The sequence below is a fragment of the Camelus bactrianus genome, chromosome 23 (genome assembly GCF_048773025.1).
Source record: "Camelus bactrianus isolate YW-2024 breed Bactrian camel chromosome 23, ASM4877302v1, whole genome shotgun sequence".
NCBI lineage: Eukaryota > Metazoa > Chordata > Mammalia > Artiodactyla > Camelidae > Camelus > Camelus bactrianus.
The window spans coordinates 41,715,958-41,731,700 of NC_133561.1; the positions used below are offsets into that span (position 1 = coordinate 41,715,958).

Sequence of the window (15,743 nt, forward strand, 5' to 3'; positions counted from 1 at the left end):
CACTTCCCCCTAATTAAGTATGTTTTTAAAATTAGAAATGTTTCAGGGGGCACTCAGGTCCTCCTCTTGCACCAGTTCCTGGTGTTGGCAGTTTCTGCTCTGAGCTCCAGATCCTGATCCAGCCGGTGGTCTATGGTGATGCCAGTGTGTGCATGCTCTTCCTTGTGCACCGGTGTGGAAAGGAGACAGCCCTTCCCCTACATGAGGCTGCAACATTCTGACACTCAAAGCAGGCACAATGAAGAATCAGCTAGAGCCCCCGGTACCAGCTGTCCCAAGTAGAAACATCACCAACACCACAGTGTTCCTGTGCTCCTATCAGGCCTTCACTACTCCCAGCAGGCCATGCATGAGCAGTGTGACAGGTGACTGCCTGTCCCAGCACAGCATGGTGGTGATGATCCCACCTTATCTGTTTGTCTTTGGAGTGTCCCCACACCTCTCTGAGCTTCACTTTGCTCTTCTCACAGGCAGGCTTGTACAGGCATGAACCTCACAGTGTTATGATAGGTAGTCATGGTAGCTGCTCACCCAGGGGCAAGCTCTGCCGAGAAGGCTCCTGGGAGTGCTGTGTGTCTTCACACTTGTCCTTCACTCTCCCCAATGAAAACACTCTTGGCCTTATCCTTCCCTGGCCTGTGGCCTTTCTGTGTTTGCAAAAGAACATGGAAACAATCTGTTTGCAAAGAGGTTTTGAGGTTCTGTCCATCTGGTCCAGGAAATGCTGACTCTGCTAGATGTGCTGTTGGGTGGGCTCTCATGGGAGAGGCTTGGGCAGGACTTCCCTTGGCAATAAGCTGCCCCACCCAGGCCTTTCCATGATCCAGACTCCTGGGACCAGGGTGCAAATCCCCAGCTCCCCACTTGTCAACAATGTGACCTGGGCAACTTTCTCAAACCCAAGCTTTGTCCACCCAAAGTCATCAGAGATGGGGGATAACAGGATGTCCTGCACAGAATGTCTGTGCAGATTAAGTAAGGTAGAACAGACAGAACAGTGGTGGGGCCTGGCCCATTGGTTGGCAGAAGGGAGCTCACCATGTGCAGCAATTTCCGCCGGTCACCCAGCAATCTGCCCAGAGGCTTAGCCACTCCATCACTATCATGTGTCTGAAGTCCACTTAACCACATGGGAGAGAAACAAACACATATTCTGAGTGTAGCTGCCACAGGGAAAAGTGTACCTGAGCGGGGAGTAATACCAGAGGGTGATCAGGATGGTGGAAGATGCCCCCTGAGGTTGAGCAGAGTGGAGCTGCCCTCCAGAGCCTGGGGTTAGTGAGGATGTGCTTGTAGAAATGCCTCTCTCCTTTAACCATCAATGCTAGGTCCTGCCGGTACTGAGTCCCACAATCGGTGTGCTGCTAGTGCCCTCAGCACAGAGAAAAACCCAGGGGTTCCCACAAGGCTTCTGCCATGTCCTCTGCTTCCTGAACTCCCATTCTGGTGACCCCACCTGGGATGCAGAGATGAGGTGAGGCAGGGGCTTGCGCTGTCAACACCACTGCTCTACCCTGGGAATCTGACACACAGTAGGTGCTCGGTAAGTCATTGTTGAATGAACAGCAATACTGGGCAAAGTTTCTGTGGGTGTCTGTGCCCCCAGATCAGGGACCCCTCAGGGCCCACCTCACAAGTGACATGAAAATAATAATGCCACCAGGAGCAATAACAGTTCCTCAGAATAAGTGGGCTTTTCCAAGCACTCTCCACCTGTTGCAAAGGCCTCCCAGCAGGGAAGTGGACTGTCAGGGGCAACACTGCACTCTCCACTGTAACAAGGAGAAAGCCAAGGGCCACAGAGAGGAGTGCCTTTCCAGTGTCACTGCTCACTTTCCCACCTTTTGGGAGACTGGGAGGCTTTTCTACTACATTCTGGCTCTGAAGCCCCAATACTCTTTGGACATGCCTCCCTCCCTGGAGCAGGGAACCACTAAGTGACCTGTCACTTGTCACCAAGCAGACAGGCTCATTTCAGCTCATTGTGCCAAATGCAGGTTGTACTAGTAGCAGGATCCTCTGGGAGACATCACACTCTCCCAACCTGAAAACAGGTGAACAGCTCACAGGTTTCCTGGAGAGGATGGTCACATGGCCTTGATCTGGCCTATCAGCATTTTCCATCCTCCCTGGCCACTGTGATTGGCTCAGGGCTGGGCACCAGCCCAATCAGGCTCCACGGAGGTCAGGCCTACTTACTGGAATCCTGGGAGCAGAGAAGTTCTATTTCAGTTGGGAGTTGAGGGGTGATGATATCAGCCTGTGGCAGTTGGTGACTATCTTGCTCTCATAAAGGCAGAGCCATGTGAAGATGACACCAGTGGCAGAGCCCAGAGGTGGGGAAGGATGACTTCTGCTGATGTCACTGAGCACCAGGTACAGCCCTGCCTGAAGCTATCTCCCTGTGGATGTCTCAGTTAGGTAAGTCATTCTCTCCTGCCCTGTTTGCTTCTTTAAGCCACTTTGGTTTTCTGTCACTGGTTTTAAGAAAAAGTTTGACTATTCCTTCAAGCTGGCTAAATGGAGACCCTGGAACTGCAACGGTGTGGTGACAGGCAACAATGTGGCTAATAGACTCCAGAGGCCTCTGTTCAAACAGGGGATTGTAAATGACAAGGGAGAGTACACATGGCCTCAGTGAACAGATTTGCTAGTGGTAGCTCTCAGTTCCTGGATATTAGTGTGCATGCACTCAGCCAAGTCTCAGCTCTGCTCTCACACCTGCTAACTCATACATCTCCTCTCCCACCTGCCCGGCCTAGGGGGGCTGGACACCCCCGGGCACCTGAAACAGCCCAGGGCTTTGTGTTGTAATTTACACAGGCTGCCCCCACTTCTGAGGGTGAGGGTGACTGGGTTCCAGTTTACAGAGAAAACAGACTAGACGGTCTCACTGGTGAGCTGTGGGGGTGGGACCCCAATCTACCATCTGACCTATGACTTCAGAGTGGACAGCCTCCCCACCCTCAGCCAGGATGCTTGCTAAGCCTAGGGGCTCAGGAGTCCTGCTCCCTCCAGCACCCCTCCTGGAGGTGAGAGTGGGGGGTGGCTCTTCCCTATACAACATTCACCACTGCAGGGGCACACGTGTGACCTCACAGTCTGTCATCCCTTCCTTATGACCTGGACCTCCTTGGCAGGGCATGAGAGGTGCCTTTATGTGTGAGAACTGCAGTTCATGTGTGCATACGTGGGCAGGTGCACCATGACTGAGAGGACAGCACCCCAATTTAAGCCCCCTCCATGCTCAGATGATTACATCCTGGAATTGAGGGGTTCCCAGGGGTCAGGTGGCCAATTCTGGCCTTAGGGGCAAATTCTTATCACCCAGGGGGCTAATTTTTAAATTAAATTACACATTTATAATTCAATAGTCAAGCCCCTTTCTCAGCAGCCTTGTAGCCTCTCAGCTTTTACCCCTCGCTGTGACCATGTTCTTAGCTTCAAATTGAGTGCCATTATGGACATGAACATGTCCCTGTCATGTGTCACCTTCAGAGTAAGGGGCCACCCAAAACTCCCCTCCCTTCCCCTTGTCGATACCTCCACACAGGGAGTAGGGCCCTTTCGATGCAGTTGTGCAAATGTGTGAGCTAAGGGTTTAGAATGACCAGGCTAGGAGGGGTCTGCCCCACATAGCAGGGCAGGTGGGCTGGCAGGGGGTGATTGTTCACTTGTAAAACTCAGCTGGTGTCAGGCAGCGACAACAGACTGGCAGCCAAGGGCTCAGCTGGTGCAGAGTAAGCGGATTAAATGTGTTCACCCAGACGCCTCGGGGATGGCAGCCCCAGAGTAAGACTACAAGTGGGGAAGGTGGAGGGTCCCCAGTGCCTGGACATCCACCTTCTAAAAATCAGGACTGAGATGTGGCTTTGAAATCAGAACACTGGAGTTCAAAACTTCCCCCAACAATTGGTCAATAATTCAAAGCAAATGAGCCTCAGTTTTCTCATGTGTAAAATCGGAACATTGAAGCCTCTCCCTCTGAGGGTGTGGAGGGAAGTAAATGCGGTGACAGCAGAGCACAGGAGCTGTCTGGGCTGAGCCTGCACACAGGCAGGCCGTTGTTGCTGCCATGACCACCGTCTTCCAGGGCAGGGTCTGCACACTCTCCCTGTGAAGGTCCAGACAGTAAACATTCTAGGCTTTGAGGGACCTACAGTCCCTGTCACAACTACCACCCTCTGCTGTTGGAGGGCAAAGGCAGCTCCTGCAGTAGGTAATCCAGGCTCGCACCCCCGCTTCCTGGGATAAATATTCCTGAGATACAATTGTCACATAACTTTGTTGGCTTTAGGTGTGCAGCATAATGACTTGTTACATGTGCATATTGTGAAATGATCACTGCATTAAGTTTACTTGACGTCTGTCATCACCCATAGTCACACACTATTTTCCTTGTGATCAGAAATTTTAAGAGGTTCTCTCTTAACAACTATCAAATGCACAGCGCAGTGTTGTTAACTACAGTCACCTTGCAGTACATTATGTCCCCAGGACTTGTTTATCTTCTAACTGGAAATTTGCATTTTGATTATCTTCCCGAATTTCAATCACCCCCTGATTCACCTCTGGCAACCACCAACCTGATCTCTGTTTCTATGGGTTTCGGTTTATTTTGTAGATTCCACATATAAATGAGATCATAGGTATTTGTCTTTCTCTGTCTTATTTATTTCACTTAGCATAATACCCTGAAGGTCCATCCAAGTTGTCACAAATGGCAGGATTTCATTTTTTTAATGTCTGAATAAGATTCCATTATATATACATATATATGCATCACGTTTTCTGTATCCATTCATCTGTTGATGGACACAGATTGTTTACGTATCTTGGTTATTGTAAATAATGATACAGTGAACGTGAGGGTGCAGTTGTCTCATTGACATAGTGATTTCATTTCCTTTGGATATATTCCCAGCAGTGGACTTGCTGGATCATACGGAAGTTCTAATTTTAAATTTTGGGGGAGTCTTCTTACTCTTTTCCAGAGTGATGGCATCAATTTACATTCCCACCAACATTGCAGAAGCTTCCCTTTTCTTCACACCACCACCATCACTTGTTATCTCTTGTATTTTGATGACACCCACCCTGACAGGTGTGAGGGGATATCTCATTGTGGTTTTGATTTGCATTTCCCTGATGGTGAGTGATGTTGAGCACCTTTTCATGTACCTGTTAGACATATGTGTGCCTTCTTTGGAAAAATGTCTATTCAGTTCCTCTGCCCACTTTTTAAATCAGATTGCTTGTTATTTTGCTGTTGAATTGTAAGAGTTATTTATATGTTTTGGGTGTTAACCCCTTATCAGATACATAGTATGAAAGTACTTTCTCCCCTTCTGTCTGTTACCCTAACCTCTGCTTTCTGGATGACAGGGGTCCAGGCACTTGGGAATCTCTGCTTCTCACATGTTTCCAATGGTGGGTGGGTGATGGCTGTGTTCTGATAAAACTGTGCACAACCGTGGGTCACTACCCCTTCTTTTAGAAGGTGGGCTCTGAAGAGTGCAGTGTGGGCAGGGATGTTTCCCTGAAGTCATCATTTGTATGGTCATGGGCCCTGGAACTCACATCTTCTAGCCCGGATATGATGGGGGAATTTGCAAAGGGAGGACCTTGCAGCTAAGAGACTGACCAGGTGTTTTTGTGTCTTGTTGGAAGCACCTGGAAAAAAAGTTGTGTGGAACAGGGACTCCTCCAGGTCACAAGGCTCAGTTCAGGCTTCTGGGATGCAGAGGCCTGCTCTGAGCCACTCACTGAGGAGGGAAGGGCCTCAGGCAGGAGGGAGGGGTTGCTAGATTTCACTTGCCCTGTTTGTCAAGTATCAGCTCTGGTGATGTGTGGCACATGGGCTTAGCTTTGGGCATGTAAGAGGAGAGGTTCCTGGGGAAGGGCTGGCTTTTTCCTCTGATTGAGGTCCTACTGTGTGCCAAGCACAGCAGTCCTCTGAGTCAGAGCTGGAAAGCCAGGCACAGAGAGGTCAGGGAGTTTCCAGGTCACACAACATTAGGGGCATCATTAGGGTCTGATGCAGACCTGACGCCCAGCCTACATTCTCTCTCCTTTCCCAGGACCATCATGATCCCACATGTCAGCATCACCCAGAGAGGACCAGGTATGGGCACTGGGACCTTTCCTGCCTAACATGCCAGGAGCCTTAAGAGGGAGGACAAGACACTTCCTGAGTCCATGATGCCCAGAGGCTGCTCTCAGCGAGAGGCCCAGCACACACTCTTGGTTGAATCCTAGTTCTGTCCTGAGTCACTCTGTCCTCCCTGCCTCAGTCCTTCTGCCCACATGGGGCTGGAAACAGCAGCCACTTCACAAAGGTCTAAGGAAACTCCAATATCCTGGAAGCAGCGCCCTCACACAGGGAGCATGGTGGGGTCAGCCTCCATTGTCTCCTTAACTTTTCCTCACCTCTTTGCTGGATGAGGAGTCCTAGCGGGGCCCTGGCTTGTCCCAATTCTCACCCCAGATCAGGGTCCAGCAGGTGGTGGTGTCCAGGCTGGACTCTGTCCTCTGCCCCTTCTGGGCACCCTCATTCCCTACACCTTGGCTGCCTGGACACTGTCTTCCAGGGGCCACTCTGTGCCTCCCACACCTACCTAGCATCCACCCACCCTGGGTTACTCCATCGCCCTCTGGCCCGTGGACACACACCTACTCCGTGTTGAGTGGAAATGAGGTGACAGCCATGCTGGGCCTCCTGGACAGTCTGGGGGAGCCCGATATCCCCATCCTGCCCACCGCCCCAAGAGCCTAAGTTGGGGAGAGGGTGTGCCTCCATTCATACTCTGATTTGCTCAGATTCTTAGCACCTAGTTTGCTGGGTGGATATGGGGGCAGAGGGATGATGTAAAAGCAGGAGACCTGGACAGCAGAGCATGAGAAGGGGGCTAGCCCAGGCTGGTCTCATAACCCCCTTAGCCTTGGCTTTCTCATCTTTAAAGTGGGACAGACTATTGTGAGGTGAGCAGAATCCTGACCCATAGCCAGGCACTGTCCTACACGCATAAGAGATCACTGACTCCTCATGAAAATCTGTGGGGCAGGGACAGGCATAATCAACCATTTCTGCAGAAGAAGTAACTGAGGCACAGAGAGAACAGGGGAGGTGACCACCCCAGTTTACAGAGCCCAGGCCATCTGGTTCCAGTGTCCAGGCTCATGGTCAGTGCCCACTCTGGGTTTCCTTCCTCCCTTCACCCTCCACTAGGACCCATGGCTGCAGCCTCATCTCAGAGTGATTGTTCATGGGGAGCAGGATGGGGGCACTGAGGGCCCGTTTCTCTGAGCACTGCTTTCCCAGAAGGCTCAAGGGGTTGACTGTATTCACTATTGGACACCCAGGCCTGGGCCCAGGCCAGCCACACTGCAAGGCCTGAATCAATGATTGTTGAGTGAATACCTGGACCTCTGCATATACCTGCATGTTGCTCCCATTTCCTCATCTCCACAGCTGGCTACCCAGCCAACACCTTATGTCATCAGGCCTCTGCCAGGACAGTCAAGGGGACCAGAGCTGCTCATCTGGGGACAGGGAGCCTCAGGGGCCCTGTGTCTGTCCCAAGCATCTCCTGGGCCAATTCACAGGGAAGCCTAGCCAGCTTCCAGGAACAGCAATCAGGTCCCAATCCCAGGGGTGTATAGTAGGTATTGAGGGGTGTTTCCTGAGACTGACTTTGTGTATGAAGGGGTCCTGGGGGTCAGGCTGCTTTCAACCTCCATTCCAGGCCCATACCCCTGCTGGCAGCATGGAGCTAGTCATAAAGGACACAGGCTGTGGGGTCAAGACTATAGCAGGGCTCTGCTCCCTCTCTGTGGCTCAGTGTCCTCATTTGTAACAGAGAACTAGTAACAGGGCAATGGGAGGGCTCACTGAGACCCTCCTCTGTGGCTTTGGTTGGACACTGCCCTCTCTCTGCTCAGTGCCCTTCTCTGTAATAGAGAACTAGTAACATTTTTCTTAGCCCCTTTTTGCCCCATTTTTCTGAGTCTCTTTCCACATTGAGCCCAGGGCTTTCACAGAGATCACAGACTTGGGAAGTAATCAGAGTGTGGTCTCAGCCCTAGTGGTCCCAACTGAGGCCAGAGGAACTTCAGGAGGGGTGGGAATCCAGAAGTGCTTCATGGAGGAGGTGAGATCTGAGCTGTGTCCCCAAGGATGAGCTGTCATCCAGCTGAGGCCTGGCACTGAGCAGGACCCATGTACATGGTGAATGAGGGTGTGAATGAATGAATGGGCACCCCTCTAACAGAGAGTGAGGGGGGAAGTCCCCCAGGCCAAAGCAGGAAACACAGGGCACCCTGGGGGAACAGAGGGCGGGGCTGCAGTGTGATGCCTGCCTCACCCTTTATGGGTGTCTTGCCCCCACTTTAGCCTGTGTTCTGGTGGATTTGGAGCCCTTGCCTCTCCTCTGCTACAGGATCCTGCTCTTCATTGCCAGCAACACCAACCTGTGTCAACTCAGTGTCCCCAATTGGACCTGGACCTGTCTTGTGGGAGATTGTGAAGAGGGATTTGGTGTGCAGCCCGACTGAAGTGGGAGGGAGAGGATAATAGGGACCTCCAGAGGGGATCATGGGCTGGGGGAAATCAGAGGGGTGGGGAAGGCAGAGACTCAGGGCTGAAGGATCCTGCTAGTGGTGGCTCCTTCTCAAGGGGCTTCACAGGGATGAAGCATTCATGGGGTAAAGGCAGAGCTCAGTTTGGGGCTCGCTGACATGGAACATCTCATCACAGAGACGTCCAGAGGAGCTGGATATAGGGAACAAAGGTGCCACTGATGTCAGTGTCAGAGACTGAGACCCAGATGAGGTGGGGCGGTGGTGCAGGGTAAGGGGCTTGAGGATGTCAAGATGTTAATTCATTGGGGTCCTCAGGGTGGGGACCTTCATGTTCATTTCACATGGTGCCTGACAGAGCTAGACTTAGGGAGCTCACTGAGTAGACACGTGCTGACAACCTAGAGTCTCCTGTTTCCACATAAAGTCACTGGTGTGAAAACAGCTGGCACTCTTTAGAGTCATACACCCTCACACCTGGGCTCTCTGTGTACCTAGAGCCCAGTGACACCTTACCTCCCACTCCCCACTGCAGGACCCTTTGCACACCTGCATTTCCACAAGCTATAAAACATCTTCTCTTGCTGTGTGTTTACCCTATGAAAACTCATTGCCCTAGGAAGAGAGGCCTCACATCCTGCCCTTATTAAACTGGTAAAGACTGTTGTTCAGAGAAGCCCCTGACAGATCTCACAACCAACCAGGTACCTGTGCAAGAATTGATCATGCAGCCCCCTCCTCCTTGTGTGCACAGCACCCCCCCAATAACCGACCCCACAAACTCAACCTTGGCCCTCGTGTAGGCACCTCTTGCCTGTGTGGCCTGATGTTGCCTATAGCAGTGTCCCTATTAAACTTTCCTAAACCCTTCTCAGACGCTGGTAATTCTTTACCAACCCAAGTAACTAGCCCGCCATTGTGCCCACAACACCTGAAACAGAATTGGCTAAATTATGCAGATTGATGATGCAGGTTAATTTGCTATAAAGGTGAAATCAATTGTTTACAAATAAAAGCAACATACATACTCACGGCAGGACTAAGAACTCACACGGATAACTAAGACCCTCCACGCGCATCCCACTGTGGCCTCAGGGCCTTTGCGCTGGCTGCTCTTTCAGCCAGGATCTCTCTCTGCCTGCTTCTTAAACACCTCCAGGAATCTGCTCAATTTTCCTCCCTGACCTTATTTTTCTCCATGGAACATATCACCTCCGGACACTGTGCATATTTTACTTAATTTTCTCTGTGTCCCCCACCAGGCTGTCTGCTGCATGAGAATGGAGACCTGCCTGCTTCACTACCTGCTGTGCCCGGTATCTGGAACCCGCCCAACACACAGTAGGACGTCAGCGAATGTGTGAAGGGTGTGTGATCACTGTAGGCCAAAGACAAAAGTCTTCCCAGCAGTGATGGTAAGAGTCATTCATTCTCTACTTACTGAGCCCTACTGTGCACTGGATACTGACCTGGGTGGGAGGCATGCAGTGGATGAGACACAGTGAGCACACACAGCATGTTAGGAGGGACACGTGCTCTGGAGAGCACACAGGGCTGGGGGAAGTCAGGAGTGCAGGAGTGGAGGAGAAGAGGGCGAGGTGGAGACAGTGGTGGCAGAAGAGACAGAGAGGTGGGGCCCAGGTCTTGCAGGGCTTGATGGCTCCTGTGAGGGCTTTTCCTCAGGGCAGCGGAACCATGGCTGGGCGTGGAGCAGGGGCCCGGGTCCTGAATGCTATGCAGGAAATGGAGAAGGTGTCTGCTGGGGAGATGTGCGTGGAGGAGGCTGTCCCTGTAGACTGTGCAGGCAGGGAAGGCTCCTCTGAGGGGCTGACATCTGAGCTGAGCCCTTGTATGGACCGTGTTTCCACCTTCTGTAGACTGGATGTTTTCGTCTGCCCTGCAGGCCTATGCAGGACACACCCTGTTCTCAGTCACCTGGACTTGGCCTCCTGCCTCCCTTGTGGGCCCTCCCACCCCAGAAGGAGTCCTTCTAGATCTAACGCACTACCTCCTCCACTGGACTTGGACTCACACTGAGCCACTGTCCACCTGCCCAACTCACCCAGAGTCAAGTCCAGACACTTGGGGGAGCCCCTCCACCCCAGAGCCCATGAACTTACTCAAATGGCCAGTCCTCAGCCTGCTCACATGCCTCACCCTCCCCTCCTGCAGAAACCCTGTGACAGATCCTGTCCACAGCACCCTGCTCCTCCGATCCTGACCCCAGGCTTTCCCATGGGGTGTGACCCCGCATGGGGTGCAGTCCCCTCCTCCACTCTGGTGAGTAGAAACTACCTTTTCTAGGTAGAGGTGGCTCTGCTTCTTCATCTTGCTTATATCTCTCTGGCACTATGGCTTATGGAGTATCAGTTATCTACTGTCGTCCTTTAGGGGTTTATTTATTTATATAAAGTGGATGCAGAAATAAAACTAAGCACAAAGAAATTAGTTTTAAAGCAGTATAATCAATAGCAGAAGAACATATTGAAACAAGATAACAATTGAGTTGGGATGAATTTTTAAAACATTAAAGGAAGAAAAATATTTGAGAACAGAGTATCATCATAACAGAAGAACAAAACAAAGATAAAAATGAAATTGGACAAATTGAAAGATAATAATATTAGTATTTTAAAAGAAAATTTTAAAAGGGATTAAAAATAGAAATATAAAAATTATTTAAGAAGTAACATTTAAAAAGTAAAAGAAAATGGAACAGAAAAAGAAGAGAGGATGTTCCCGTGGAGATTGTGTGCCCTTAATAATTTTATCAAGATGTCTTTCTTAAAAAAGTGTGGTTGCCAAGTCTTACTTCTGTGCCTTTTGTCTGTTATCCCTTTGGTTACGGATGTGGCCGTTAACCTGTTTACCAGAGCCTACCCTGGCTATTGAATGGGGACTCCTATTTGTTTTGTGGTTGTCACTGCTCCTGCCCCTGCCTTGTTTCATGAACTCAGCTCATTGGTTCCAGAGACCCTCTGGTCACACCCTTGGTCTGTGCTGCTCCCAGTGCCTGTAGGTAGACATGTCACATCTCCTCCCAATGCTGCATCTTGGTGCTGCTCTCCTGCATGGTAGGTGGGCAGAGTGTGCCCCTTCCCAATGCCGTGTCCAGGTGCAGCAGTCCTGCACAGTAGTTGGGTTGGTTGCTCCCCTGTTCAGTGCTACTCCCCACACCACATCTGTTCCACACTCTGTAGGTGGGCTTGAGGCAAATGGCCACTCCAGCCCTAGTCCCTGCTCTTTGCCAGAACTCTGCTCCTTGTTCATTTGTCTTAGAGGTGCGAGTTCATAGACGCACCAGGACAGAACCTTCCTATATGTCTGGGGATGTAAACAAGTCTCAGTCCCACCTATGAGGCTGCAGAACTGCCAGGTACATATTCAGGTTTCAACCCTGCCTCTGCCTGGGTGGGTATGATGGCTGTGGCTGAGCCTCATCTCTCTTCTTCTGAGAAATCACCAGTTATGTTGCTGTGGGTCAGCAGAGACAAAGGACAAAACTCCCCTTCCCTCAGGCAAGCCAGCAGTGTTGCTTTGCTTTATTTTTTTTTTCTTATTTTATGGGGGGCCCAGGCTGTTCTGATCTGTATACAATCCAAGCAGTTGTCCACAGCACACTGTAGTCCCCCAGGGTTACCTCTGTACAGTCAACCAGAGTCTGCCTGGATCCAGCAGCCTGTCCTTTCCCATCCCTGATTCACTTCTAGGTTTGGGGGTTGTTGACAAACTTTGTGCCCATGTAACTTGATTCTGTCAGTCAAGGGCGGTTCTGTACACATCTGAGCCTCAGAGGTTCCCTGTCCATCCTGCTGACCTCTCCGTTGGAAAGGGGGAGACCCAGTCAACCAGCACTATCCCTCCTTTGCTGCTCCCTCTTCAAAGGACCAACCCCAAGCCATTTTGCATTTCTTCCTTCTTTTTTCCTTTTCTCCTACCAGATTGGTGGCACATTTTGTCTTTTGAAGATGGCAATGTTTTATCAAAGTTCAGCAGAAGTTCTGAGTGGATGGGTGTGTCTGTGAATGTCAGTCTTGGTGTATTTATTGGAGAGGATAAGATACAAGTATCCTTCTACTCCACTATCTTGGACTTTCTCCAAGAATATGCACTCTTAATAATTTTGTCATAAGGTTGTTTTTAATTATGGGTGGTTGCCAAGTCTTCCTTCCATGCCTTTTGCCTGTTAGCCCTTTTGCTGGTGGTGTGGCTGGTGTTCTGGTGGCCTGAGTCTGCCCTGGCTATTGAGCAGGAGCTCCTTTATTTCCTGTGGTTGTCACACTCCTGCCCATATCCTGCTGTGAAAACTCCACTTGCTGGTTCCAGAGGCCCTCCAGTCATGCTCCTGGTCTGTGTTCCAGCATCAGTTTGTGGGTGGTCTGCACCCCCACCAGATGCCTGGTCCCAGCACCACACTTGTGCAAGATAGTTGGCAGGTAGCTCCCCTGCCGCATTAGGTCCATGCTTCATAGGTGGACTCAGAGAAAACAGCTGCACTAGCCCTCACCCCTGCTCTGTTCCAGAACACTGCTTCTTGTCCATTTGTCTTAGAAAAGCCAATTCAGAGAGGCATCGGTGTGTAATGGTCCCCTCTGCTTGGGACTGTAAACAAATCTCAGTCCTACCTATGAGGTTGCGGAGCCCCTAGTTAGGGATTCGGCTTTTGACCCCTCCTTCACCTGGGAACCATGAACCAGAAAATATGGTGGCTATGGCTGAGCCTTGACACTCTTCTCCCAAGAAGTCTCCAATAATGGCACTGTGGGTCTGTGGACACAAAGGCTACGGATCCCCTTCCCCCCAGGGCAGACCAGCAGTGTTGCTTTGCCTTTTTTTTTTTCTGGATTTTATGGGGGACCCAGGCTGTTCTAATCTGTATACTCTCCCAGCCATGGCACACAGAACATTGCAGTCCCCCAAGGTTTCCTCTGTACAGTCAGCCCGAGTCCTCTGCTCGACTCAGACAGCCTGTCCCATCCCACCCCTGCTGGTTCACGTCTAGGGCTGGGGATCATTGGGACTCTTTGTGCCCAATTAACTTAGTTCTGTCAGTCAAAGGCTGTTCTGTACAGATCCGAGCCGCAGATGTTCCCTCTCCATCTTGCTGAACTCGCCATTGGAGTTGGGTAGACCCAGTGTATTAATGCTATTACTCCTTTGCAGCTCCCTCCTCATTGGAATGGTCCTGAACTATTTTCCTTTTTCTTCTTTTCTCTTACCAGATTTGTGGAAAATTTTATCTTTTGAAGAAGGCAATATTCTGTCAAAGTTCAGCAGGTGTTCTGGGAGGTGGGTGTGTCTGTGGATGTCACTCTTGGTGAATTTGTGGGAGAGGGTGAGCTCTGAGCATCTTTTTTACTCCACCATCTTTCCTCCTCCTTCACTTTTTCTTTTGATTGGAACACTTAGTCCATGGACATTTATAGTAGTTATTTTATAGATGTGGTTTTATTGCCATTTTGAAATTTGTTTTCCAGTTGATTTGGTATTTCTTATTTGCTACTTTCTTTTAATTTTTTTTTCATTTTTGTCATATGATAAATTTCTTTTCTATAAGCTTGGTTTCTTTTTGGGTTTTATGACTCTTTATATACTTCTGATTTGTGGTTATCTTGTCTTTCATGTATGGTAACCCCTTACTTCATCTGTTTGGTTTTAGTTGATAGTCATGTAGGCTCAAGTGCATCCTAAAAAGAAAGAAGACAAAAAGAAAGAAGAAAAAAAAAGGGAACAAAATCTATATTCTCTTGTTCTCCTCTTACGCCTTTTATGATTTTGCTATTGTTTCTTTCTTTCTTGCTTTCTTTATTGACTTACTGACTTATTTATATCTTCATGTTTTCCCTTGCAATTCACTGTATTTATTGCATTTCCAATTATGGTTTACTAATTTCTATAGCTTCCTGTTTATGTTTTATTTAGATTAGAACTTTCAATTTTTTTTTTAGCATAGATTTAGTACTGCTGAATTCTTTTAGTTTTGCTTGTCTGTGAAATTCTTTCTCTCTCTTTCTGTTCTAAAGGAGAGTCTTTCTAGATAGAATATCCTAGTTTGCAGCCTTTTCTCATGCAGGACTTTGAATATATCTTGCCACTCCCTTCTGGCCAGAAGTTTTTATGTAGAGAAATCTGCTGAATGCTTATAGGGCTCCCTTGTAACTAACATTTTGTTTCTCTCTCACTGCCTTTAGAATATTTTCTTTATCTTTAACTTTAACCATTTTAATTATAATATGTCTTGGTGTAGGTCTGTTTGGTTTCTTCTTGTTTGGGACCCTCTGTGCCTCTTGTACTTGGATAATTCTTTCCTTCTTAAGGTTTGGAAAGTTTTCAGTCATGATTTCTTTAACTATCTTTTCAATCCCCTTTTCTCTTTCTTCTCCTTCTGGGACCCACTATTATACATAGGCTGGCGCACTTTATATTATCTTGCTTTAATTGGTTTTTATTGGCTTTTATGTCTGCTGTATTGGGTTATTTCTTTTATCTTGTCTCCTATGTCATTTATTCATTCCTCTGCATTATCTAGTCTGTTTTTGATTGCCTGTAGTTGAATTTTCTATTTTTAACTAACTCTTCTTTATAGTTTAAATTTTCTTTTCAAAGTTTTCTGTCTCTATTGATAGTCTCTTTTAGTTCTTTCAGTGTGTTGATCATTCCCTTTTTGAAGTCTAGTAGACTATCAGTCTATTTTACTGTTTGTTCTTTCAGGGGATTTCTCTTGTTCTTTTAATTGAAAGTGGTTCCTCAGCTTCTTTATTTACTTATATTTTTCTGGCTCTATGTATTTCTTCTAGACCCGTTTCTGAGCTGTGGTGTGTAGTAGGCAGGGTGGGAGCACTTCAGTTGTGAAGAAAAATAGGCAGGAGATTTCCACTGGGGAGTTCCCTCTGTGGTGTTGTCTGTCACTTGTTATGCAGACTTACAAAGTACAATTTGTTGATGTTGGCTTTATCCCTGCTTTAGCTATGGGAATGTCAGCCAACTACTCAGGTGCCCCTCAGGTTCTGAGCCCCAGGAAACATCAGTGCAGATCCAGCAGTGTCAGTCCCTTGGACCTGCCTTAGCAAGTGTGTATTCACACACATGAATTTGTGGTCCACTACAGGTTCAGCTCAAACCCCAATCCTGCATCCACATATGGAACCATACACCACCCTGTTGTA

At 48.9% G+C, this 15,743-nt stretch overlaps 1 long non-coding RNA gene across 1 annotated transcript; it reads left to right on the top strand.

The window, feature by feature from the left end:
* Window positions 1-6: 6 nt before the first annotated feature.
* LOC141574799 (uncharacterized) lies at window positions 7-10,859 on the top strand. Its single transcript, XR_012501946.1, has 3 exons — window positions 7-2,421; window positions 9,840-9,992; window positions 10,750-10,859. It is a non-coding gene; the product is annotated as an uncharacterized LOC141574799 (long non-coding RNA).
* Window positions 10,860-15,743: the final 4,884 nt, after the last annotated feature.